Source organism: Epinephelus lanceolatus, chromosome 12, assembly GCF_041903045.1.
Source record: "Epinephelus lanceolatus isolate andai-2023 chromosome 12, ASM4190304v1, whole genome shotgun sequence".
In the NCBI taxonomy this organism is placed as follows: domain Eukaryota; kingdom Metazoa; phylum Chordata; class Actinopteri; order Perciformes; family Serranidae; genus Epinephelus; species Epinephelus lanceolatus.
The window spans coordinates 37931930-37957850 of NC_135745.1; the positions used below are offsets into that span (position 1 = coordinate 37931930).

Genomic DNA, 25921 nt, shown 5'->3' on the forward strand with positions numbered 1-25921 from the left:
AGATATTCAGTTTACTGTCATAGAGGAGTGAAGAAACTGAAATCAAAGAATTTTGACTCTTTTTTTTTTCATTTAAAATTACTAATCAATTATCAAATCAGTTGGCAGTTAATTTGACAGTTGACAACTACTCAATCAATCGATTAATAGTCACAGCTCTAGTGGCAAAGTCTCCACCATGTCCTAACAGTGAGCGAGTGTCCAACACCGTCCACACTGAAGCCACGTAAATATCAGCTGTGCACTCGAGCTCAGACGTGACCACTTAGAAGATGGGTAAGAACTTGCTATCTTCCTATGTTTGCACTGTTAAAAGAGAAAACACACATTTTATATTGTGATATTTCCTGGAAATGACATATGACGTAGCCAACAGCAAGTAGGTTGGTATGAGCGATGGTCATTTATCAAAAACGTTCAGCTCCATGGTGATGTCACTTCAGACAGCTGCCACCTTATCTAGGTTTATGCAGCAAAATGAGGAGGTGTTGTGTTTATAACTTCACAAATCCGCCATTCCTCATCCACTGCGGCGCTTTCAAAGCGAGCGTCAGGAATAAATAATCTCAAAATGGCTGTCCAGGTGTCATGGCGTTTTGTGAGACAGTCTTAAGTAAATCCTTTATTTCTTCAATAAGGAAACTTGAGCAAATCTGATTAAATATATATTGGTTACATTTCACTTTTATTCTCACTGCATCCCCATGTCCATTTCTTTATTTCATTTTTTTTTACTGTTGTTGCGTTGTCTGTACTTTCTCTTGATGTAGAATACATTTGCTTTTTATTTCAAAGTTGTTTGAAGGAGTATTGTACAAGAGAATGAGGGATAGGTTTTGTTTTTTGGAATAAAAGGGTAAAAATACTGTAATAAAATGCAGATGTTTTCTTTTTATTCAATTACTAATTGATTAATCAAAGTAATAACCATCAGATTAATTGATTATCATAATGGTTGTTAGTTGCAGCCTTTATTCTAATAATAAATCTGTCATGTTTCACACAGAAATGCAAAAACAAATGCCGATTCCAACTCTCAAAAACTGGGGATTTGCTGTGTTCTTTATTGTCTTAGATTTAAGTAAATTAAATATCTCTTTGTGTTGGACTGCGGCCGTCACACTGGGCTCAAGGGGATTGTGGTTTTTCATTATTTTTTCTGAGGTTTTACAGGAACACAAATACAACAATGAAGAAAAGTTTAACACTTATCTTTGTATAAAACCCATGTAACACCTCCTATGATCAACTCAGATCTGCCAGCAGAACAAGCATCTCCGCTCCCTCCTTCAGCCACGCAGCTGCTCTCTTAGTGTCTTGTGTTATAGAGTGAGACTTTATTTTTAATCACAAGAACATTAACCGTTAATCAGACTTTTTACATCACTCAAACAGGCTGCTACGTTTCTCCCGACATCCTGATTTACACTTCATGCTCAGTGCGTCGTATTGATTTAGGAGCTATTTAAAGTTATATGGTTTCTTTCAGCTGGAAACAATTTAATGCAGTGACGGTTTTGCCACGATGACAACTTCATGGCTCGCTTCACGTACATCGACACATCCATCCCCCTGGTTTCATCACCCTGAGCAGTGGATCCGTTGTAAAGTTTAAAGTTTTGTCCAAGTTAAAGCACATTTTGGTCCAAAATCCAGTCTGCTTTGCATTACCTATGTATGGTCAGCACATGGGCTGCATTCTAACTGTGGACGGTTTGTGTGGTCTCCATTCATTCAGCGTCTTTTAGTGACTGACGTGCATTAATTCACCTTAATTCAGGGCTGCAGTGTGCACTCAGAGGACAATAATGAATTGTTGCGCTTGTGTTTCGCCTGTACATGGAATCATCAAGGGATAATTTGTTAAATAAAGTAACCCTGAGTTTGTTGTGTGAAGTTTTAAAACACACTGACTCACAAGTCACTTCAAACAAGGGCTGGAATCAATGTCACAAATCTCAGAGTTTTTCTTTCTGAAACTGAAATACATTCACAAATCAAATATCATAAAAGTAGGATAAATTGTATTAAATTGCATTCAGTTTAGCTCAGTGCACTGTATTTATGAATATACACAGCATGCAAAATAATTTAAATGACATGGAAATTAAGCAAAGTCTGAATCCATTAGAACTGATTAGTCAATTGATAGAGCATTAATCAGCACTTTTGATAGTGTTAATCACTTTAAGTATGTTTTTTTTTTCTCTGTTTCATATTGTAAACTGAATATGTTTGTTTGACAAAACAAGCTGTTTGGATTTTGGGTAATTGAGACGGTCATTTTTTACTATTTTGGAACATTTTTTAGACCAAACAAACTGCAAATTCACTGATAACGTGCTTCATGTGGAGAGACTCGGCTTCAGTTTTCTAACAGAGATAATATGGCAACAGACGGCTACACGTGCAAACGCTAGTGCTTAGAGCGGCACCTCATACTCTTTAAAATGTAACATACAAGATTTCATTATATAATCAAATGTATGTTTAAAAAAACACAATGTACATCATGTTGGCAACACTTCTGTCATCCCACATGATGGTGTCCATTCATTGAATTTTCTGTTCCTATCCTAATCTCCTCTGCCACTATTTCCTATTATTAGCATTAACACTATTTTTAATTCTGTTTATATATGCATTCATCCTTGACGATGATAGACAAAGGTGACAAAGTGGTGGAGACTCAGGATAATTTAATTACATCACCTTCTCCATCTTCTGCTCCGCTTATTTTTCTCACGTCATTCTGTGCTAAACTTATACCTTATAAACCTCCGAGGAAATAGCAGCGTGGGGAGGGATGTTGGTAGTAGAGAGGAAAAACGAAAGGAAAAATATTGCCTTTATTGTGCATCTTTCCTTCATCAACAAAAAAAATCACTAATAATGAAAATAATTGTTCGCTGAAGCCCTAAAATAAGCAAATCCCTGCTGAAGTCAATTAACTGTGTTACAATCTTATATATTAAATTCTGCAAAACTCTGAACACGTGTACAACAGTTGGTCCACTCCTCATTTTGTTTTTAATTAGAACTTGACTGGAATCATTAATTTGGACAGCACAACATGCCACAACAGAATTCACTGAAGCCAGCATGTGATAGTACAACATGATTATCAAGACCTACTTTCCACTTCACACAATACATGACAACCAAATGAAAAGGGTTAACTAGCCTTTAAAAGTCACCGAACCTTAAAGATTGATGTGGCAGAGCTATAGTGAGTGAGAACCTACCATGATCCTAACAAGAGGTAGGTGTGACTACAGAATCCAAGTCGTGAAGAGTGTAATTTTCCTGGAGAAGCAAAGTCTCTGCTCGTGTGAGAGCCGAAGGAGGTGGAAATCGACTCCACACTCTGCTCTGCAGGATTTCTCTTGATGTTAAATACTGTTTAGATCTGGTGACGGGGGGAAACCATACCGGGAATTTGATTTAATTCATGAAACCACTGCAAAACACAGTGCTGCTGGTAGTCCTGTAAAATGGTCTCTTATACCTTGGCCATTACACAACCGTGCAGTGTAATCGTCAGTCCTAATGAGTCCCATGAGATGGCTGCCAATGCTATTATGGACCCACCACCATGTTTAACGGGCGACAGCAGACTTCTTTTTTCTGCAGGTAAACTCATCAGAATGCAGGAGGAAACTGCAAGAGACGCTTAACATCATCTTATTTTTTCCGTTCCTTGGTCTTTAGCTTATAACTTAATGTATGTTTGTGCTTGGCCTTGGACAAAATGTTTTCTAAAGAGCCTCCGAGGCGTCGTCAATGCCTGCTTTGTAAAGGCAGTGATTTTAGACTGAGGATGTGTTATTGTGTTTACCGGTTATCTCTGGCCACATCCGCACTAATACATTTTTCATTTTAACGTGGCATTTTAAAATGAAAACCTTTCCTTACACACAAGTGTTGCAGAATATCTCCGTCCATACTAACACCTGAAAAGTCATATAACATAACCACTCATGTACACTGGGTATGCGGGTGGAAACAGGAAGCAGACTGTCTTCTCTGTGGTTGTTTGCTTTTACCCCTTTTCCACCAAAATTAGCACGTGTATGCGGGTTTTTTAAACACAGGAACACCCGCTAGAAGTTGGCCGCACTAGTACATGGCTCTACAGCAAACGACATTTTTGGCGTGTCACATTTCACGTCACAGACGAGGCCAGAAAACAGTTTGGTAAACAGTAGAAAGTAGTATGGAGGTCAGCGATGTTACGGTGGTTACTTCTTTATATATCTCTTATTTATTCAGTCTCTCTTTCAAACTCGATGCCAACTAACTAAGAATGATGTTTGAGCGCTGCTTAGATGGACATGGACAGTATTTTGTGGTGGCACATCAATTCATCTAAAGATTAAGGGGCTGAAATTAGCAGGTTCACCCAAGTGTTTTCGTCAGTGCTGATCGGAGCTGATAAATACCCATGATTACTGCAGAGTCATTTGCCCCACATGTGAAAGCCAATTGTAACCTTTCATCACATTAAAAAGCCAGATGTTAGAGGGTAATAGCAGGTTTTTGTGCAGTGGAAAAGGGGCTTTGGTTACAGTACTATGGAGATGGAGATGGGACTGTCAACAAGGTAGAACTGTATGTGAACTGAATGTAGGAGTCATTGCAAGGCAAATACTGCGACATATCAAAGCCTTACCAGGAGTAGGGATGCACCAATCCGATATCTGGATTGAATATCGGCCCAGATATCATCAAAATAGATGGATCGGGTATGGGAAAATGCAACCTATACCTGAGGCAATCCTTTCCCTTTAAATCTATTGCGACGCGAGCTACATCATACGTCATGGAGCGAAGGAGAGAATCTGCTGTGTGGAGGTATTTCACACTGTTTCAACTGCTGTTACACAATTGCTTATTTTTGTTAAAAATAAATAGTTCGTAATTGCTTCATCATTTGCTTGTTTCATTTTATCTTAGGAAAGAACTGTATCGTCATCAATGCCTGATGCCTCTAGTCTTTTCTGTTCTACAGGCAGAGGTATATAGCTTTTTAGTATTGGGTATCGGCTGATACTCAAAGCCACAGCATTGGGATCGGTATCGAAACTGAAAAAGCTGGATCGGTGCATCTCTAACCAGCCGTGGCGATGGTGACAGAGTACTTACGCAATCAAAAAGGAAATCAAAAATGTAGACCTAGCAGTAATGTTTAGACTTAACACATTGTGATTGATCATGCTCAATCGACAAGTAAACGCCGCTGTCTACATCGTCACGTCTCATTTCCAAAAGTCTCAGTTTCGGCCCGTCCAAATTAAAATGCATCCCAAGGTTTTCAAACTCTGGACACAGTAGTTCTGTATTTTAAAACCAAAACTTTGTAGCATGTAGCCTGTAGCACCAAGTGACAAAAACTAAAAGTCGCCACTGAATTCTTTCTCAGATTCATACTTTCTTTAGTTATCTGATTTAGAAGTTTGTGATTGTATCGTTAGTGTTAATGTGTATGTAATCTGTAATTTCCTTTTCAGGTCTGTTTCTGGTCTCCGCTGACTCCTGAGGGAACAATCTGACTGTCAAACTGCTAAATGTCTCGTTGTGGTTACCAGGTAGTTGCTATATTTGTATGAAAAGCATTTAGTGTCGGGTAGGTAGTGATCGTTGGGTTTTTGCAGCAGATTTCAGTGATAGTTCTCACACAAGTGACCCTTTTTACATTACATGTAGTGATGTGATCTTAATATAGAGTAAAAAAAAATGTACAAGTGCAGCTGCAGATTAAGTTTTTGTTCAGCTGCTTGTGTTCAGACACTATCTAACATTTGTTTGACATTTTTGCGAATGTGTAATATCTAAAAATGTCAAATATCAAAAAGTATTGCTACCAAAACTCCAGTAATTATAAAAAATACACAGCACTATGTTGCCATAATTTCTGTATCGCCTTTCCAAAGTCACTTTCAATTATTTTTAGCTTTTGTGGCTGATACACCTGCAATTCGGGCAATCTGTGTTTGGAACTGGTAGTTGCATCGTTTCAGTTAAAAAGGTGGTGATTAGCCTCTTTTGCAACAGACACATAATTCAGCTTGATAACAGTCACAGAAGCAACTGAATTCTGGTTAAATTTCAATAAAGAAAAGAGTGAAAGATAAAATAATAACATGTTAACAGTGGCAGCTAATGTCAGCGTGTGCCCTCTGATTTGGGAAATGCGGAACATTAAACCTTTTCTCTGAATGTTGGGGAGAAAGCAACAAAATGACATTAAGTTCATGGATGGTTTATGTATTTTGGGTTGTAATAATCGCAAAAATCTCCCAGAGATCCTGGAGGGACTGGCCGAGACACAGATTTTGATTCAGTTTGTCAAAAAAAAATGATTAAAAATGCTTTATAATCTTGAATGAAATCATGCTTGTACTGGCCTTTTCAAATCTCAAAGCATTTTAGAGGCAGATTATTCTGAATTACTGCTCTAATTAGAAAAATCCTTTTATAGAGGTAGAGTATTTCACCAAGGTTTAAAATATCAAGCTAATATGTTTTAGCCATATTGTCCAGCTCTACAATTTGGCTGTATTGAGTTGGAAATGAGCCATGGACTTAATATGCATGTGCACGTTGTAGGCCTGGATGGGTTTTTGTGCTTGTATTCAATTTAAATTTGGTCTTCTCAGCATTAGTTTCTATTAATTTGTCCACCCACTCTGTCTGTTCCTTTGGAAACCAAGACACAGGCATCAATCTGCAGCGTTTCCAGTGGTAAATGAGAACTGGTAGGACTTGTTTTTCTTGTTTCTTTGTACATAATCACTTTCTTGTTCTCTGCCTTTCTTTGCCGCAACAGTCTTGGGGTTATTATTTAAGACTTAGTATCCCTGATTCAGCTGTAAAGCACTTCATTTTCATTTTGAAAGATGGGCCACTGCAGGTTTACTGGTGGGCTTAAAATGTCTCTTCCTTCATAGCAGTTAGGCTCATCCCTGCTGTTACAGAAAAAGCTGAAGACATACTTTCTTAAGGACTCCTCACTGATGCAACCTGAGCTTTAACAAGACAGAATGGACAAAAATACAACATAATTACACAACATAGCCTCTAAACAACTAGATAAGTTTCCAGAAATTTGGGTCCAATCTTGGAATGCGACGCTGGCCAGACTTCATGTCTTAAATGCACCAAATCTGTGAGATTCTGACAAAAGACAGACTGTTTACAGGGCCAAATGGAGCAATTTTAAGCTGAAAAAACGTTCACATGTCTAAATGAACGTTAAAATGGAGCCTAGAGAGTATCTTAAAGGACAATACTGCTGAATTTCAGCATGCCAAATTATACGCTTTACCAGCATTTTCCACAAAGTTGTTCTGCTCGCTCCATTGTAATGCAAACTGGAGGGCCATACGAGTGCAGACAGACTGAATTGGAACAATGATGAAAGTGCGTGCTTTAAGAACCAGGACAGCTGTCAGGGTGTACGGGCATACATTTAGTGGTGAAGGACAGATTCTTACTAAAAATGTGTGTATGTTGAGGCAGTCACTGTGCGTGTGCAGCACGTTTCACTGTTTGTCATTCAGGGTCAAAGGCGCAGCGCAAACCTCTGTCTCACTGTTTAAAAACAGATTAGACTCTTGGCTGTGTGGTTTCTTGCTCCAAGAAATGCTCATAAATGCTGTTTATGCTGCCTTGGACCAAGGATATAACAACACAAAGACCCCATTTTAAATAAAAATGTCTATTTTGAAATGACGGAAGAATTTGCTCTTGGTTAAACAGTTCAAGAAAACCACTTGAACTGTGAATGCTCTGCAACACTCAGCCAGTTTACTGTCACTACTAAGGCTCAGACTAAGCATGGGACAATATGGAAATTTCATTTAGCAATTATCCTGACCAAAACAATTATGATTCACAATATTATCCTGATAATCATCAAAATATGCTTAAAACTTTTAAACTACAATGACTTTATTTTTTGTGTAGAAACAAAGAATTTTTATTGCATCACACAAAAGTGAAAATCAATCAGTTTTTATAAGCTGTCAGCTCTGGTGACAGGCTTGTGATTCTGGAACAAATGGAAAGATGTGGGCTCTCCCTTGTGGCAATTTAAAATAAATCAGGAAATCAATATGGGACTGTACGTCAGCAATACAAACAGCTTTTTCACCATATTCACGATTATCCCAATAACAGAAATTCAACACAATTCACTTGTTGCTTGTTTCTTGTCCCAATTTGCGATAAAATCTTACATTGTCCCATCCCTAGTTCCCACTTACCATTATTTTCACTTTCGATTAATCTGTTTTGACAGGCTGAACCACAATGATGGGGAACTAACCGGTAAATTTTCAAGAAAAAAGCGAAATGATGCGAAATACAAGAGGTCGTTCCTTTTAGTCTGGCGCTCCATTGACTAAATTAGCTTTAGCACCACATTTCAAAGCACTGTCCATTTAGAGGTGGTGAAGTTTTTATGTTTTGCGATGTAACTGTTTTGCCTTTTATTTTATTTTATGCTGGCTTTGCTGACATAAAGCTACTAGGGCTGCAACTAACGATTATTTTCATTGTCAACTAATCTGTCGATAATTTCTTTGATTGGTCGACTAATCATTTTATCGAAAAATGTGTTAAAATGTTGAAAAACGTTGGTCTGTCTCTCCCAAACCCCAAAATTATGTCATCTAATGTCTTGTTTCGTACTCACGCCAAAGGGTTTTAGTTCACCGTCATGGGACAGTGTGTAAAGCTGCTAATATTTGAACATAAGAAGCTGCAATAAGAGTATTTTGGGGTACTTTTATAGTACTTTTCTATGAAAAATGACTCAAACCGATTAGTCGACTACTAAAATAGTCAGCGATTATTTTAATAGTTGATTAGCCCTAAAAGCTACCTGCTTTAACATGCGTGAACATGGTGCCTACTGCCCATCCTCCGGTTTCTAATGTTAGCCTTCGCTGCTCTGAACTGTACATCACCCAGGTTAAGGAGTGAGTTCTAGCATTTTTGCACTCCTGGTTCCTTTGAATGGTGTTTTAAATGTCTGAAATGAGGTCTGTGGCTAACACAAATTTAACTTTTTCAAATTAACTTAATTAACTTTTCAAATTAGACTTTTACGCTTTGTTCTGTGACATAAAATACATCAGTAAATACCCCATTCGTGAATTTTTGAAGCTTTAATGCATCTTAAAAACGACGGTTGCTAATAAGTGGGCAAATGAGACGACAGAACTTCATCATGCCAAACATGGCTTTACAGCCTTGTTGTGGTGGTGGTGACGTTGAAGTCATGTGAATATGGTGTTGGTCATTCATAGACGCTTTCTGACGACTGCATTTACGATTCAAAAATCATAAAAGTGGTGTTAATTTGCAAAGAGTATCTTGCTGAACAAAACATGTAAGTATGTTAAAAATCTAATAAGCTTTTTGCAGAGTGAAGTTAACTTCTGTGTCGGCCTACAAAAAGCATCATCCCTGCAGCACTCTAGCCTCGGTTAGTAAGGGGCTTCATTTTGAGCTGCAAAACCCCTTTAGCATTGCTACCAATGTTAGCACCACTACCCATGCTGACACTGCACTGGTGCTGTAGAGCCAACAGTGATAAAGGGGATCTGCGGCCAAAATTGAGCTGCTCACTCACCGAGACGACCGGGGGAGACTGGAAGGTGGACAGTGTTTCCACAGCAGCTGTTGGGTCAGGACGGTGTTAATAGTGGTAATTGCCAAATGAGAGGTGGGAGCTAGCTACCTCCCACTAGACCCAGTTGGTGCACAGTGGGGTAAACTGAAGAGCAGCGAAATTAACCTATGAGCTGACATGTGTAACCGGTCAAAAGTAACTGATTAACAGTTAACTGTTGACATCCCTATTTGATCATTTTTTATGACTCATCCCTTACTGTACAAAACATTAGAAGCATCAGTACCCAGAGCCCGACGTGTTATCTTTTAATTGCTTGATTTATCTGACCAACAGTCCAGACCCCAGAAATATCACAGTTTGCAGCAACACAAAAAAAAAGAAACAGAAAATCGACCAATCGTGTAAATAACAAATCATTACAGCTGGAATTCAAAAACTTTAATTGTCCACTCAAACATCCCATTACTGTCTGTGTTAACAAAAGTACCAAATTTGAAACATTTGTCTGTACAAAATAAAAAAGCACAGCCAGAGTGCTGTGTGTGTACTCCCATATAAGCCAGCAAATATAAGCAACAAACACACAGCCACCATACAAACACACAGCCACCATACAAACACACAGCCACCATACCGTACTCAATGCTTCAAAAACAGAGAAAATGCTTCTGTAGATGCAATGCTTTTCTCTGCTGCCAAGTTTCCCTTGTGCTGTGAGGCTTAGCCCAACAGTAGTGTAAAGGATGCATGCTTCTTTTATTTTATTTTCAGCCCCCCGCCTCCGTTTTTTTTTCTCCTCCAGTACATCATTCCTTCGGGTGTTTGTGCGGTGTCCCTTAGTTACCGGATAAGAGACCCAGCAGCTCAGAGAGTTAAAAGCCTGCCCTGTCCCACTCATACGAACAAGACCATCAATAATTCACCCTCATCGGGAAGCATTATCTAACAGCCTTATAAAAATTTTAAGATGGTGGGTGACAACACGGAACCATGAAGAAAGTGCTCCGTAAGAGGACACTCCAGGTGGCGACAGTGTCGGCAACAGATATGTTAAAGTGGAGGCGAGGGGAAGACGTTGTGTCAGCCGGCCCTGTGAGGCTGATTTAACCATTACACATAAAAGACAGACGCCTGGCTGAATTAAGGGAAAGTCAACAAGAAGACACATCTCCTCTCGCCTCCACTGGCCCCGTGTGTGTGAGTGTGTGAGTGCAGCACAGAGGTGGAAGCTTTTGCTCGGCTGTATTAACGCCCAGGCTCATTCTCATTGACAGTGAAATCCCTCTAAGCCTAGATCAATTACATCCAGCTCTGCTGTAATTAAAATGTCCTAACAAAGGTCTTAGGAGCACAGGACAGAAACCTACCCATTGACAATAAGCTCAGTCCAATCTATAGCACCATCTCTAAGAAAATAGGCTAAGATTAGACTCTGGCTTTCTTTGGACATGAAGAAAGCGCCCAAGCATGGCTGCTGTGCTCCACACAAGTCTTTCGTCTATGCCTTAATAAGATCAATGTATGATTTAAGATAATGTACAAAGTACACAAGCTCACATGAAACACAATTACGCTGCAAAATTTTTAATCAATTACATAAGTACATAAATAAAATACTCATTAATCAATAGCACAAAAAAACTGTGCTTGTTTTTGTAGCCCTGGCCAGGAAGAAAACTAATTATTTGTTCTCTTAAGTACATCTAAAGCTCGACTCTGCTCTGCTGAGAAATGACATAATGCTTATGAGTCTCCTAATTAAAACTCAGCAGTGGAGTGATTAGCAATCACAACTCCACTCTTCAAATATCAAGATCTGATTTGCTTGGCTGATCAACAACAAGCCTCCTTCTCTCAGTGAAACTCACAGAGCCTGCAGTCTCTCTCTGTATTAAGGAGGCTTTTGAAATGGAGGAAATCAGCACAACTATACCAGAAAGGGCTCAGCTGACTTCTGAGTTCTATATTACTTTTTTGTTTTTGCCAGGATTCCATTTACGTTGAAATATTTAGCTTTTTTTTAATGTCGGCTGCCAGCAATCATAAACGGATTACACACCGCTGCTTATGAAGGCTTAAATGTTTTTGGTTTTACATGATAATTCATCATAGTATGAATCCCAAGTATAAAACATCAATAAAATTACTTGTGGCAGCCACCAAAATTAAACTTGAAAGCTGTTCCCTCGTTGTGCCGAGGAGGGACTACTCCACAGACACAGAGAGGGAGCAAGATGGCTGACTGCACTGACACGTTGTGAAAGCACGCCTTGCCATCCTAGGTAATAGATTCTCTTTGCCGTGTGACTCCCACCGCTTCTCATCTTCTGTGACAACGCCTGCCAATCAAGGCCCGGGGAAACGTTCGAAGGCTTTGACAATATCTCCTCACCTTGAAAACACATTGGCTTCATCACAAGACACCTAGTGACACCAAGTTGGCATCGAATAGCCATTAGACGTGGCAGACTTCAGGTGATCCCATGCCTCCTTTTCAACGTGAAAATAGCTCTCTGAAATTTGGCATATATATTTAAAGGAGCAGTGTGTAGAACTCATAGGATTTGGTGGCATCTAACACATTGTAACCAGCTCCTCATGAGCTTAGTGTGAACTCCTGCTTATGATTCCTTCAGTGTTTATTGATCAGGAGGTTTTTACCAGGAGCCGAGTGTTTGGTTTGTCTGTTCATGGCTACTGTAGAAACATGGCGGTGCAACATGGCGATCTCCACGGACGAGGACCTGCTCCCTATGGAGGTATAAGCGACTCATTCTAAAGTAACTAAAACACGATGATTCTTCAGAAGAAAAGACTTACTCTATTATTATTATCAGTCTCTGCAATCCAATTTGCAAATCCCCCTGAATCCTACACACTGGACCTTTAAAGACACGACAAAACAAATGCAGCAATACACTTGGATAAATGTTAGATGCTGCACGAGAGCAATAAAAGTGAAAGAGTTTTATGATTATTTGAGAAAATCTGCTGTAAAACTTCAAAAATTCAATTTAGCCTTTCAATGTCCCGAATAACGGGTTCGTCAGGAAGCAAATGTACCTCTGCTCTTCATGTGAAAGCATTTAATAGAAGAATTCAAGTTGTCTATCACGTGCTGAGGCCCTGCAGATTACTCATTTGGAAAATAAAACATGAGTTTGGGTGTGTACCTGTTACAATTTCTTTCTTTTCAATGCAAAATGAGAAATAACAATGTTACACCACATCAGCAGAGTGATTTGCATTTTTATGTGATTCATGAATAGCATGAAGGAGGACAGGGAGAGATTTTTCTGCAGTGAAGCATGGCCTGAACCTCAATTTCTAGGATAATTATATGATACTATTTAGGAATTTGAAGAAGAAGAGAAGCGTTTCCCCAGTTGAAGACGGATGACCTGTCAGATACACCTAATACCAACACAAAGCCTTCAGCCTTTAATCTGCACACTTCCTGTGACCTATACTATGACAGAACCAAATAAAGCACACTATCTTTGTATCCCCCTGAGACAGAGCAGTGTCCTCATATGCTAATGTCAGCCAGTGTTGGAGAAGAAGCTCCGAGGGCGGCCCAGACAACTCGCAGGTCAGTGCTAATCTTCTGATATATGGAGCCTAAAGACCCGGGACACATCCATCACACGCTGCCAACGGCTCCCAACCGGGAGAGATCTGCACGCACCAAAGGGTTAACACACATCCCAAAGAGACCTCTGATGATCCATCACTCAAGAATCAGCCTCCTTTGAGCGAGAGCGTCCTTTAACAACACAGAGGGGGTGGCTTTCTTAGCAGAGGCTCTGCGTAGAGAGCCAGCGTGACTGCTAGACCTCGGCTCCAAGCCTCTGTTGATCATTAAACATCCATTTTAAACCAGTGGGGGAAAGTTAACTGTCATTTTAAACACAGGAGGTGGTGGTATGGGAGCGATCTTTTTCTCCCTCAGACGTATTCTCTCGGTGAAAAGGAGCGCGACCATATATCCATCCATCGGGTTAACTACCCTAACGCATAATCATTCGTTCCAGTCATCTGTCTCTTTATTTTTGAGGCAAGCCGCAAAATAGCTATGATGGGTTTTTGCAGTTAAATGAGAAACTCACCCCGAAGCACTTTGTTAAATAAACAAAATGCCCTTTACTTTTTTTTATTTCTCTCCTCTGTTGCGTATTTTTCTTCTCAAAGCTTCAATGTTCCATCTGATGTATTTTTTTTTTTTTTGGGGGGGGGGGGGGGTGCGCCACTTCACATGACATCACCGGTAAATGTCAGGTTTGGTGTCAGCCCCTCAGAATCAGACACTACTTTCTAGACTCTCAGACCATTTTGCAGCAACAGTCACCCAGGAAGAACTCCATCTTAGGAGAAGCACTGATGCCAATTTCTCCAGCGATAGCAGCCTCGACGGAGCAGAATGCATGTACCTCTCCTCCTCAGCAGCTTTTTAATAATTTGAACAACCAGCCTCGGCCCAGAACACCACAGCATGGTTCCCACTCTCCACTCTCACTTTTTCTCCACTCGACAAACTTACTACACTTGCTATGGCTCCTGCTCCATCCTCCTACACATCGACAATTCACAGAGAGGCCTGTTCTCTGGGCTTTGTCGGGAGTCATTGTAGGAGAGCAGCAGAAGACTGATGCAAAGTCAGAACAACAGGATAAAAGAATTACACCATCATCAGAAAATGCACTTTCTCCTCTAAGACCGCTGCGATCATAAATGTCTCGTCGACCATTATTCATCACACCCGCTCTCTGTCCGTTTGTTTGTCCAACTTTTTCGCAGCAAGCGTGTCAGAGGAACTGAACAAGACAGCTGTCAAACCCGCCCGCTGTGAGTGAAGATGGCAGGTGAAGTCCTCTCCTTCTTCCCCCCCTTCATGCTGTCCGAGTTCAAAACTCCCACCCTTGCCTCTTTTTTTTTAAGTTTCGTGATGTTATGTTGTCTGAACAAAGGAAGGAGCAAGCTCTGTTCTACAGCAGGTTGGGGAGCAGTTGGCTCATGTTATTACCCAGGAGCGGGATGACCATGAAGGGGCCACCGACCCCTACTGTGCTCCCAATGGCATTTACATTCCCTCTCTAATACACAAGCTGCACTTTCTTTCACTATAACCTGTTCTGATCCTGCTCCCAAAGTAAGTGCATGCACAAAGGCAAGAAAGCACTTCTCTTTGTGCTTGGTAAAAATAAGTGTTTATTTTCCTCTATTAAACCTGTCTAAATTGCAGAGAACATTAGACCGTGTATCACAAGACAAAGAAATCCTTCAAAAATAAACAGTGTCTTGCCGCATTCTTTCACTGACAAACAACAGCTGCACAGAATGGGAAATAAATATTATCTCTGCGACAGAAAAAACAATCAGACACCACTAGGTACTGAGAGTGGCTCACAAAGCTTGAATGCTCTGCGTCTTTACATCCTCACTCACTGAATGTGGAATTAAGTCATTTATTTTGCACCTGAAAACAAATTAATTTTGGAGCGTTTTCGGTGTACACTGTTGCAGCCAAAATACCAGTCAAAATATGCAAACAGATTTTCGTCAAGTCATTAATGCCTTTTTTTTTCTTTCCTCGCCATGGACGTGGTGGGCTCTCCTCCTTCTTGAAAATAAAATACAGACCTTTCTTTGTTGATGTTTTATGCTCTTGCTGAGGAACACTGAGGGGAAATGTTTTTAACAGGACAAAAATCTTTTTAACATAACCACGTCTCTGAACGGCGTCCAACATTTCCGCTAAATACATGGCTTCTGGTGTTAGATTATGGCCAACAAATTCTCCCAATCCACACGAAATCTGCCTCCAACACAAACACTTGCTTCTCACACACACACACAACCAACTGCAGTGTCCAGCAATCCTGTCAGAAGCCTCCACCACCACCACTACCACCAACAGCAGCAGCAGCAACACTCTATCAGAACAAAACTGCTTAGAGGAAAGGGGGCTGGTAGCTCAAGTTCTCCCTATTGAAATGCAGACACTTTGATATGGAAATTGGCAGTTACAAAAAGCCGCTAGAATTCACACTAGCATGCATTGAAACCATTTGCGCAATGTGAGATGAGATGGCACTTCCTCCCAAGACAACACAGACAAATGGACCAAACCAGCACGTCTGGGGAGGGTGAGAGATGGAGTGAAGGTAGAGAGGGTGGAGAGGAGGAGGAAGAGGAGGGAGAGCATTTGTCTACCCTCTCCTCTTTTGAATTCCTACAATCCACTGTCCCAGTATTTGAATCAAGAAATAGCCTGAGCTGAAATGCAAAGGATTTTTCAGAGTGCAACATCAACATTCAGCAGTAAAACATCCCACTACGGCCCGTTGGCATGGGGATAAAATGACCTTTACGTCTTCAGGAATCACTGATGGGTATGTCAGCATCAGGCAGCCACATTCACCCCAGCCAAGGAGACTTTTCTTTTTCTTTTTTTTTTTTTTTTAAATCTAGTCCTCCAAAATGGCTGGCATGTCAAAAACTTCTCCGCCACGGTCAAAATATACCCGGATTTGTCTGGTGGCGAGTCAATTTCGCACACACTGTGCATACGTCTTATATAATGTTGCAGTTCTCTAAGATCAAAACTGAGCAGCTGAGTGCTTTCATGTCAAAAAAACAACTGGATTTGAAAAGAGTCGTCATCCATACTTCCCTATGTGAAAGCTGTTATATAAGTATATGCAGAGGGGAAGCTCTCAGTTTCCTAACTTGTCAGTATGGCTTATATAAGGTTGCAGCACCATCCTGATTTGGCACTGACAGTATGGATTATGTGTAAATGTTATTTAACCTTGATATTTCAGTCCGCCACAGTCGTGCTCTCCTGGGGTTTGGAGCTGAAGTCTATGCGGCCCTATCTCTAAAAGCTTCACGTGAGAATGAGATATGGCTCCCTTCGCCTGTAAAAACTCTATCCGTCTGTGTGTGTGTGTGTGTGTGTGTGTATAAATGTGTGTGTATAAATGTGTGTGTGTGTGTGTCCCATCATCACACATGGCTGGCTCAGGTCTGTGAATTATACATGCTCTGTGAAATGATCTTATTTTATAGCCGCAAAATGGAGAAGTAAATGGAGACAGTAACTGACATCCAACTACTTAGCTCCTGGTGTCCTGGAACAGGGTGGAGATGTTTGTGTGAGCTCTTTTCTTTTTCACCACCGTGTTATCACGCTGATTATCACTGCTGAATATCTTATAAATCAACTCCCATTTGGCTTTTTACAGGCTTTTGGTTCACATCCTGGACCTTCTTTGTCACACTGTGCACCTCACACACAAGAGAAGAGCCAACATCTGAGCACACCTTGAATAAAAGCATTTTCACACATTTTTTGTATCATGAGGTGCAAATGCATCCTTCAGTGAGCTTTTAATTTGAGTCATAGACAGATGTATGCCATGAAATCCACATTGGGATGACCCTAATAGCCGAGCAACTTCACATTAATCAAAAGTCTGGAGGCTCCAGACACCACAGAATAACATCATATACTATGGGCTATATATTGATCTCATCACAACAGTTTTGAAATGCTGGAGGAGCCCGTGGGCCCGTTTTCTGACATTTGCCTTCTGATATCCTGGGAGTGTAAATAAATGGTATTGATTTAACAGAGGCATAACCCAGCATCTCCCCTGAAAGACTCAAAACATCCGCTTTTAAAGGCTACTTACTGTGGTACGCCGTGCCAAAATATGGATCCCGGCATGGAGTGTGAATTTCAGATCAACACCAGGAGCACCCCTCCTCTCCCTTTTTTTCAGAAGAGGCCCCCAGAAACTAAGCAGCGGGTCGCACAAAGACGGCTGGGGCTCGGCTGCATGCTACACTTTCTTCACAGTGGGCAGACGGCGGGGTTTCCTGTGGCAGGTATCTGCTCCTCTTCAAGCCAAAACGTCCGGGACCGGACGGATAGCTCCATGGCGAGGGGTCTGTTCAAAAGTAATGATCGTTACTTCCCCCCTCCTTCCTCTTGTGCGTGCACCCAGGCTCCTTCCGACGGGAGCGCTACGGATAGACTGCATAAAAAGGATCACTTCAAGGAGACGAGATGCGCCCCAGTCTCGCTACAAAATGAAACTCCGAGCACGTCAAGTCTGTCTGGAGGTCTCCAGCGGCCTGGATCACAGATACAGCCCGAAGAGGGGTAATATGACTTCTTCAGTCTAGCTTTCGGTGCGCTCCCGGTCGTTCCCTCTGCGCCTCATCCACACGCCGTGCAGACAGTCGGAGCTACAGCCGGACTGGAGGCAAACAAGGCGAGGAGAAACGGCGCACCGGTCCCCTGCTCTGCAGCAGCTGGCTGTGGAGGGCGGTGCGCAAAACCCGGAGCGGAGTCTGTGCCAGGCGCGGAGCGGATCCTAATGCTAATTATGACAGCCCGCATAATATTAAACCCTTCTCATGTGTGCGCACATTTCGTGCATGCGTCCAAGCACAAACACGTTGTGCCGTTTTCCTCTCCGAGCTCAAACAAACCCAACGGTGCACCGTGTTTTAATCAGGATTCCCTACTGTTTAATCAGGAGTGCAAGAAAAGGTGCAAGGCCATTCATTACCAAAAAAACACGTTACTGATAATTAGTATTTTAGGATAAAAACAAAAAATAATGAGGCTGAAATAAGACTTGTTTTTAATTGGGTGAGTCTGCGCATGAAGATAAAGCAGAATGCATCAAGGTGATAAGAAAATCACTTTTTATCAGGAGCATTTGTTTAAGGAGAAGTACTCTATTAAACAGGGTCATGATACCGGAGAGATTAATCCTCCTTTCTGCTCTTGAAACTCTTCTGCTGGCTGTTGTATTGAATTCAGCATCTAATCAGATGATGCAAACAGCTGCAAGGTATAGGATACACATACAGGGGTGTACATCATATTAAACATCTGGGGGAGGCATATGAATCAGGGAGGTAATATTGATTGTCAAACATTCACCCTGCATTCAAGTGGTGTCAAAATAATCTGAAAAATGAGTTCCTGACTGGGAAAACTCAAGTAAACTCCCCCTCAAGTTGAAGCAACTCAGAAAGTCAGTGAAAACTTTGGTGCAGGAGATGCCAAGTTGACTTTATGTACAGTACAGGCCAAAAGTTTGGACACACCTTCTCATTCAATGCGTTTTCTTTATTTGCATGACTATTTACATTGTAGATTCTCACTGAAGGCATCAAAACTATGAATGAACACATGTGGAGTTATGTACTTAACAAAAAAAGGTGAAATAACTGAAAACATGTTTTATATTCTAGTTTCTTCAAAATAGCCACCCTTTGCTCTGATTACTGCTTTGCACACTCTTGGCATTCTCTCCATGAGCTTCAAGAGGTAGTCACCTGAAATGGTTTCCACTTCACAGGTGTGCCTTATCAGGGTTAATTAGTGGAATTTCTTGCTTTATCAATGGGGTTGGGACCATCAGTTGTGTTGTGCAGAAGTCAGGTTAATACACAGCCGACAGCCCTATTGGACAACTGTTAAAATTCATATTATGGCAAGAACCAATCAGCTAACTAAAGAAAAACGAGTGGCCATCATTACTTTAAGAAATGAAGGTCAGTCAGTCCGGAAAATTGCAAAAACTTTAAATGTGTCCCCAAGTGGAGTCGCAAAAACCATCAAGCGCTACAACCAAACTGGCACACATGAGGACCGACCCAGGAAAGGAAGACCAAGAGTCACCTCTGCTTATGAGGATAAGTTCATCCGAGTCACCAGCCTCAGAAATCGCAAGTTAACAGCAGCTCAGATCAGAGACCAGATGAATGCCACACAGAGTTCTAGCAGCAGACCCATCTCTAGAACAACTGTTAAGAGGAGACTGCGCAAATCAGGCCTTCATGGTCAAATAGCTGCTAGGAAACCACTGCTAAGGAGAGGCAACAAGCAGAAGAGATTTGTTTGGGCCAAGAAACACAAGGAATGGACATTAGACCAGTGGAAATCTGTGCTTTGGTCTGATGAGTCCAAATTTGAGATCTTTGGTTCCAACCGCCGTGTCTTTGTGAGACGCAGAAAAGGTGAACGGATGGATTCCACATGCCTGGTTCCCACTGTGAAGCATGGAGGAGGAGGTGTGATGGTGTGGGGGTGTTTTGCTGGTGACACTGTTGGGGATTTATTCAAAATTGAAGGCACACTGAACCAGCATGGCTACCACAGCATCCTGCAGCGACATGCCATCCCATCCGGTTTGCGTTTAGTTGGACGATCATTTATTTTTCAACAGGACAATGACCCCAAACACACCTCCAGGCTGTGTAAGGGCTATTTGACCAAGAAGGAGAGTGATGGAGTGCTGCGGCAGATGACCTGGCCTCCACAGTCACCGGACCTGAACCCAATCCAGATGGTTTGGGGTGAGCTGGACCGCAGAGTGAAGGCAAAGGGGCCAACAAGTGCTAAACACCTCTGGGAACTCCTTCAAGACTGTTGGAAAACCATTTCAGGTGACTACCTCTTGAAGCTCATGGAGAGAATGCCAAGAGTGTGCAAAGCAGTAATCAGAGCAAAGGGTGGCTATTTTGAAGAAACTAGAATATAAAACATGTTTTCAGTTATTTCACCTTTTTTTGTTAAGTACATAACTCCACATGTGTTCATTCATAGTTTTGATGCCTTCAGTGAGAATCTACAATGTAAATAGTCATGCAAATAAAGAAAACGCATTGAATGAGAAGGTGTGTCCAAACTTTTGGCCTGTACTGTATGCAGAAACGTGGCGGACGAAAGAAAACTTTTAATCAATTCACATATTGTGTGTCAATTTTTTGCTCACATGTAATTTGCAATATGGTATTAGGTTGTAACCGTTAGTTGCTGTCCACGTAGAGGATGTACTGTAGGATGTACTGGTGCTGCAACAAGTTCGAGACAAAATCACTTTGTAAGATACAGCTTCAACTGATATCAGTGTGTTTAAAGGAAATGACCACTTGAAGTGCATGGAACCCACGTCCAAAATCATTTTGAAAATGTACCTCTGCTTATGCATTTCAAAAATGTCAGAATGACTCGTCCGTCGTAATCCAAGCGCCCTGAAGCCGCGGCATGCAACATTGACCTGAAAAGACATAATTTACTCCACTTTTATAGCATAATTTCTCACCGTGGTCAGTTAGCCTGCAACTTGCAAGACTTGAGAACAAGAACGTCTCTGAACGTTCTCGAGTCTCGTGTGAGTTGCCATGTAAACACAGAACGCTTGCAGGCTAACTGACCACGGTGAGAAATTATGCTATAAAAGTAAAATGATATCTTTATCTATGTTGGCTTCAGGGCACTTGGATTACGACGGATGAGCCATTCTGACGTTTTTGAAATGCATTATGTTCCATGCACTTAAAGTGTATGGAAAAATCCGGCTAGCTGTTATCCTCCGATACCCCGAACGAGTTTTGTGGATTAAAAAACTACACTGGACTTCTTGTGGGCATGAGGGTAAGTAAGTACTGTCTGTATTTTAATTCTAAAGTGGTCATTTCCTTTACATGCTCTGAGCAATAAAATCTTCTTTGTAGCGACCATGTTGTTTCCACATTACGACTTGATGCTCATGAACACACCAAAGTAAGAAGAACGACTCTCCAACTCAAGACATGGGACCATCGCAGGAGCACATGAACGCAGCAAAAACTTCCTTGCAATCTGGTGAATTTTTAAGCACCAGTTTGCACCTTTCCTGCATCAATTTCAGAAGAAAATGTCTCATTTAAACAAAGTCCTCCAGGCTTTCTGACCATGCAGTAAACTGTATAAATATTGGAAGAACAATTCCACTATTTCTCTGGGGCTTTTGGGAGATCTTGGGCACCTGATCCCCTCATAGCTGGCTCCTTATCCTCTGCTAGCAAATACCAAAAAATGTTTGTTTTATTCGGAATGATGACTGCAAAGAAGTTAATTTTGCAAGTGTGGAAGATGGACTCTGTTCCTGCATATGATGTATGGTTAAATAAAATGGCAAACACAGGTGTTGTGTTTGATAAGATTTCAGACTCTGTACTGAAATTCTTTCAGAGCAAAAACTAATGTAATAATATTTTTTAGATGAAGCACCTTGCTGTGTATATTTTTCTTTTTCTGTATGCGTAATTTTTACTGCTACTACTCTGTACTAATCACTCTGACTGTGGCCACTGTTACATTTGATGTGCTGTGCCTGTTGGCTTTGTTCTTCCTATGTCTTTTCAATGCTCTAAAAAAGCAATAAACATATATATAAAAAATAAATAACTCAATAAAAATCATCTGCTACTTTCATGTATTTTTTGTAGGGGAAAAATCCACATGCTCAAAACACTAAGCAGGACATATGCATCCCCCCAAAAAAGATCTACACCTCTGTTTAAGATGAGTGAATATACAGTTGCTCCAGTTTATCACTTATGAGGATTTTCATGTTCTTAATGTGACAATAAACATAATATCGGTGGGTTTGAAGGCATCACTTTGGACTTTAGGCTTTTCATTACTTTCTGATATTTTTCAGATCAAGTGATATCTTGATTCAGCAAAAAAATGGCAGATTAATTAAACATGAAAACACCTGTTAACTGCAGCCCTATAGTGTGCAAAATGCATTCTAATGAGAGATAGTAGGAAGGGATGTGACAAATGTTATATACAGTATGAGTCACAATATGAATAATAATCAACATGGTGTGCGACAGAAATTAATGCAGCTACAGTATGTAGGTAATGTAAATGTGAAATGTATGTGTACAGAATGAAAAGAACCAATAAATCGAGTGTACAGTAGAAAGACTCCAGCTATGTTATGTACAACATCAGCACGCACGTATGCAAGATGCACAGTGTAGAAAAATACATTAAAATACATGCTGGGGGGCAAGGGCAATACACAATCCCTAATCCTCAACTTTGACCTTGCTCAAAATAAATTATTATTATGTCGTCATATTTATACAAACTTGCACCTGAACCACCCTCAAACACAGAGATTTTCAATCAGTTCCTCAGAACAGATGCTGAAGCACGTTGTATGCAAACATTCAGTGGCCATCCATATGTTCACGGCGAGAAATTTCAATGTTCAGCGCCTTGCTTTTTAATTTCATTCTTGTCAACACGGAAATGCATGTGAAACAGGATTTGGACCACAAAATGTTACAATGCTCCGCTGGAATCTTATGGATATATTTAAATTCACTTCAGTTAACTTACAAAAATGTCACATGTAAAAGAAAAAAAAACACTACTAAATTAAAATATGACTCACAGAGCTTTTTGTACACGAAGAAAATCTCACCAGTTTGTATTTGTCTATCAAATTCAAAGTGGATTTTTAACTTCAGAGGTAAAAAGCAGTTATGAATACAATTCTAACAACTACACCCCCATTATACTGTGTACACTGACGCTCAAAAGCTTGATTCTGAACTGTCACATGGCTGAGAGGATGACTTTATATTTTAGAATAGTCTTTTATGCTTTAGAAAATCCTCCTTAGAAATAGATTTTATTCTGTATGAAGGGTTTGTAAAAGCAGTATTTTTTTTGTACGTGGAGAACAAAACGCAGTAAAATGGTTCAACCAGATTGACAATTGAAAGAGCAGAAAAAGACAAAGATACCTCTGAGCAACAGTTCAATGAGACTGGAAAAAAAATCACCAGTCATTGGTAGAAGAATCTGGAAGCTTAGCATCAAAACGCGGGCAGATTTTAATAGGAACAGGTTCCTGTTTGTGTCAAGTGCACAATAAAGCCTATAACAAGCTGGAATTAAGAGGCAACATGTTGATTTAGCAAAGCTTTCCTTCAAACGTAAAGATAAACTATGCAGACTTTTTAAATGTATAGACTCATACAGAAGTACTCCCTCTCAGTTATCACTTAGAAGTGTGTGGTGGTGTATTTATCTGCAGAGACATTGCCCTCTGCTTGTATTTTCTTTGTATCTTATTATTTTCCATGCTCAGGATGTTTATAGACATGCTCCCCCTCAGCCCACAATCCTGCATAGTATACATGAAACAACAGAAATCGAAGGTTAGTTGAGGGTTAGCACTATTGTAATTGCATCAGGCAAGAGCAGCTAAATATAGGCCTACTATTGACTGACAAATCACAGCTTTAACCTATTCAATCTAACCACTAAGCAGTCTGCAGAAGGAAAAATGGCTTCCCAAAATTTAGCGCACAATTGCCTTTCTTGTGTGATCGACGGTCACTTACGCGTTTCTGGACTCGAGAACAATTGAAGGTCTTTTTGGGGGGAAATGGTCACAACAGTATTCTCCTCTGTCATGCAACACTGTGGGGACACAACAAAATGGGAGTTTGAGTCATTTAATTCTTCGTCTTTTTGAGTCTGGTGTCTTGTTTTCTTATGTCAAATCAGCGTTTTCTCAGTGGTAAGAAAATCTGTCAGCAAACAAACAGGCAGGCAAAAAAATGCTGAGTTGAATTGTTTACTATAAAACAACAGACTTTCTACTTTCTACTTTTCTTTTTTTTTTTTGAGGACTTTTAAACATAGACATTTAAACATGTCCGCCAATGACATGAAATCATCTGTAGGCCTATTGCTGTCTCTCTTTCTCGCTTCTCTTCATACTCAATCCATTTCTCTAGCCCCTTTTACACTGCCGGATTTTCCATGAATGTTGGGCCGTTTTGCCGGCAAGCAGAGCCGGATTGGCGGGTTGATCTGAGGTGCCCAATTTTCCGCCTCGTAGGGTAGTCATATTGGCAGAACCCTATTAGTTAAAAAAGACAGAGGCTGCCTTCCGCAAGGGGAGGGGCTGTTGATGACTTGTGGGAGGAGCTGGTGATGATGCCGCACGTGCGAGCCACTGGCGGTGGATAAACAGGAAACAGCTAATAGCAGGAATTAGCGAGCAGCTAGTAGCAAGAGGGAAACACAAACCTGACAGACACTGTAAAGATGAGCAACTGGGGAGACAAGGAATTGCGCGCCCTCCTTGTCCTCGCAAATGAAGAGGCCATTAACTGTCAGATGACAGGGACGGTGAAGAACGGGCCGACTTACGAGAGAATCATCGAAGGACTGACCAGCCGCGACTTCCCTCCCATGTCACTGTTTACGTCACACGCTGAGCTACAGGTTTTGTTACTTGCTCACGCCCTCCATTGCCCCGAAAAAGGCACATTCTGTATAAACAAAAGTAGGTAGGCGGCATTTTGCTGCACTCCCCGATTTTGTTTTTATACTGCCAATGCTGAAAAAAGACTGATTGGGCTTTCCTGCAAATTTGCACAATTCCTGTTTAAAAAGGGCTTCTGTCTTGGTCTCTTTAGGCTATCTGGCTATGTCAGTAACTGATCCTTCACTAAGTTCCAACCTCAGATACAGACTGGTCAATCATAACGTAGCGTAGGTCCGACAGCAACACAGCTGTGCTCCATTGACTCTCATGCAGTTATTTCAGATTTCCTTCATTTTCAGGCTGGTTTTGTGGATTTGGAGCTAAATGTTGTGCCTGGGGCACGTCGTGTATTAATGATACTTGTTACCTGGAGACGTTAAAAAAAGATATACCTTTCTTCCCTGTTCCAAAACCAAAATTAAACCCTGAAACCCCTGAAAAGTGTAGCGAAAGCTTAGCGAAACGTCAATTTAGAAACAGAATTCCAGAATATATTTTTCAGTCAATCAAACCATAATAAATAAAAGTCAGTGATATGAACAATAAAATCAACAGACCCACATTAAAACTTTGCGCTTTTGGGACATAAGTACATGAACAAGTCTTGCAAATAACATATGACATCAGTTCGTCAATTTCTCTCCTCTCTTCCTTCTTAATACTGTTCTCCTTGTCATATATATATTTCTCCAGCATCCACTGCAAATCCACTAAATATATACAGTCTATGAGCAAGACACGTGTCAAGAAGTGCAATGTAACCAGTGTAACCAACCAGAGGCAGAGGTCGCGTCTTGCCAAGAAAAGCCACCAGTGAAATGGCAAGCCGAATGAACTGAAGGACTCTTAGGACTCCCTCGACTACATGCCACGGTGTGGCACCGGCGTCAGCCACATTACTTATCCTCTGTTTTATCATCCTTACTTTTATCCAGACCTCCACAGAAAAAGTCTGCTGTACTCCAGAGCTTTTCCAGGGATAAAGACCTTGTAACATTTGTGAATGCTACCACGCTACTCGGTCAATTAGTTAACTTCGCTACTGAAAAGCTATTTGACCAAGAAAGTAGTGATGTTACCACCACACTGCTGAGAAATGTAGCTAAGCAAGTAATGTCAC

At 40.9% G+C, this 25921-nt stretch overlaps 1 protein-coding gene across 7 annotated transcripts in view; it reads right to left on the reverse strand.

The window, feature by feature from the left end:
* adgrl2b.1 (adhesion G protein-coupled receptor L2b, tandem duplicate 1) overlaps positions 1–17912 on the reverse strand; it is a 118190-nt gene extending 100278 nt beyond the window's left edge. For all 7 annotated transcript variants that reach the window (XM_033650134.2, XM_033650127.2, XM_033650133.2 and 4 more), the window contains exon 1: positions 17341–17912. The gene's annotated coding sequence lies outside the window, so the exon portion shown is untranslated. The remainder of the gene's footprint in view (positions 1–17340) is intronic.
* Positions 17913–25921: the final 8009 nt, after the last annotated feature.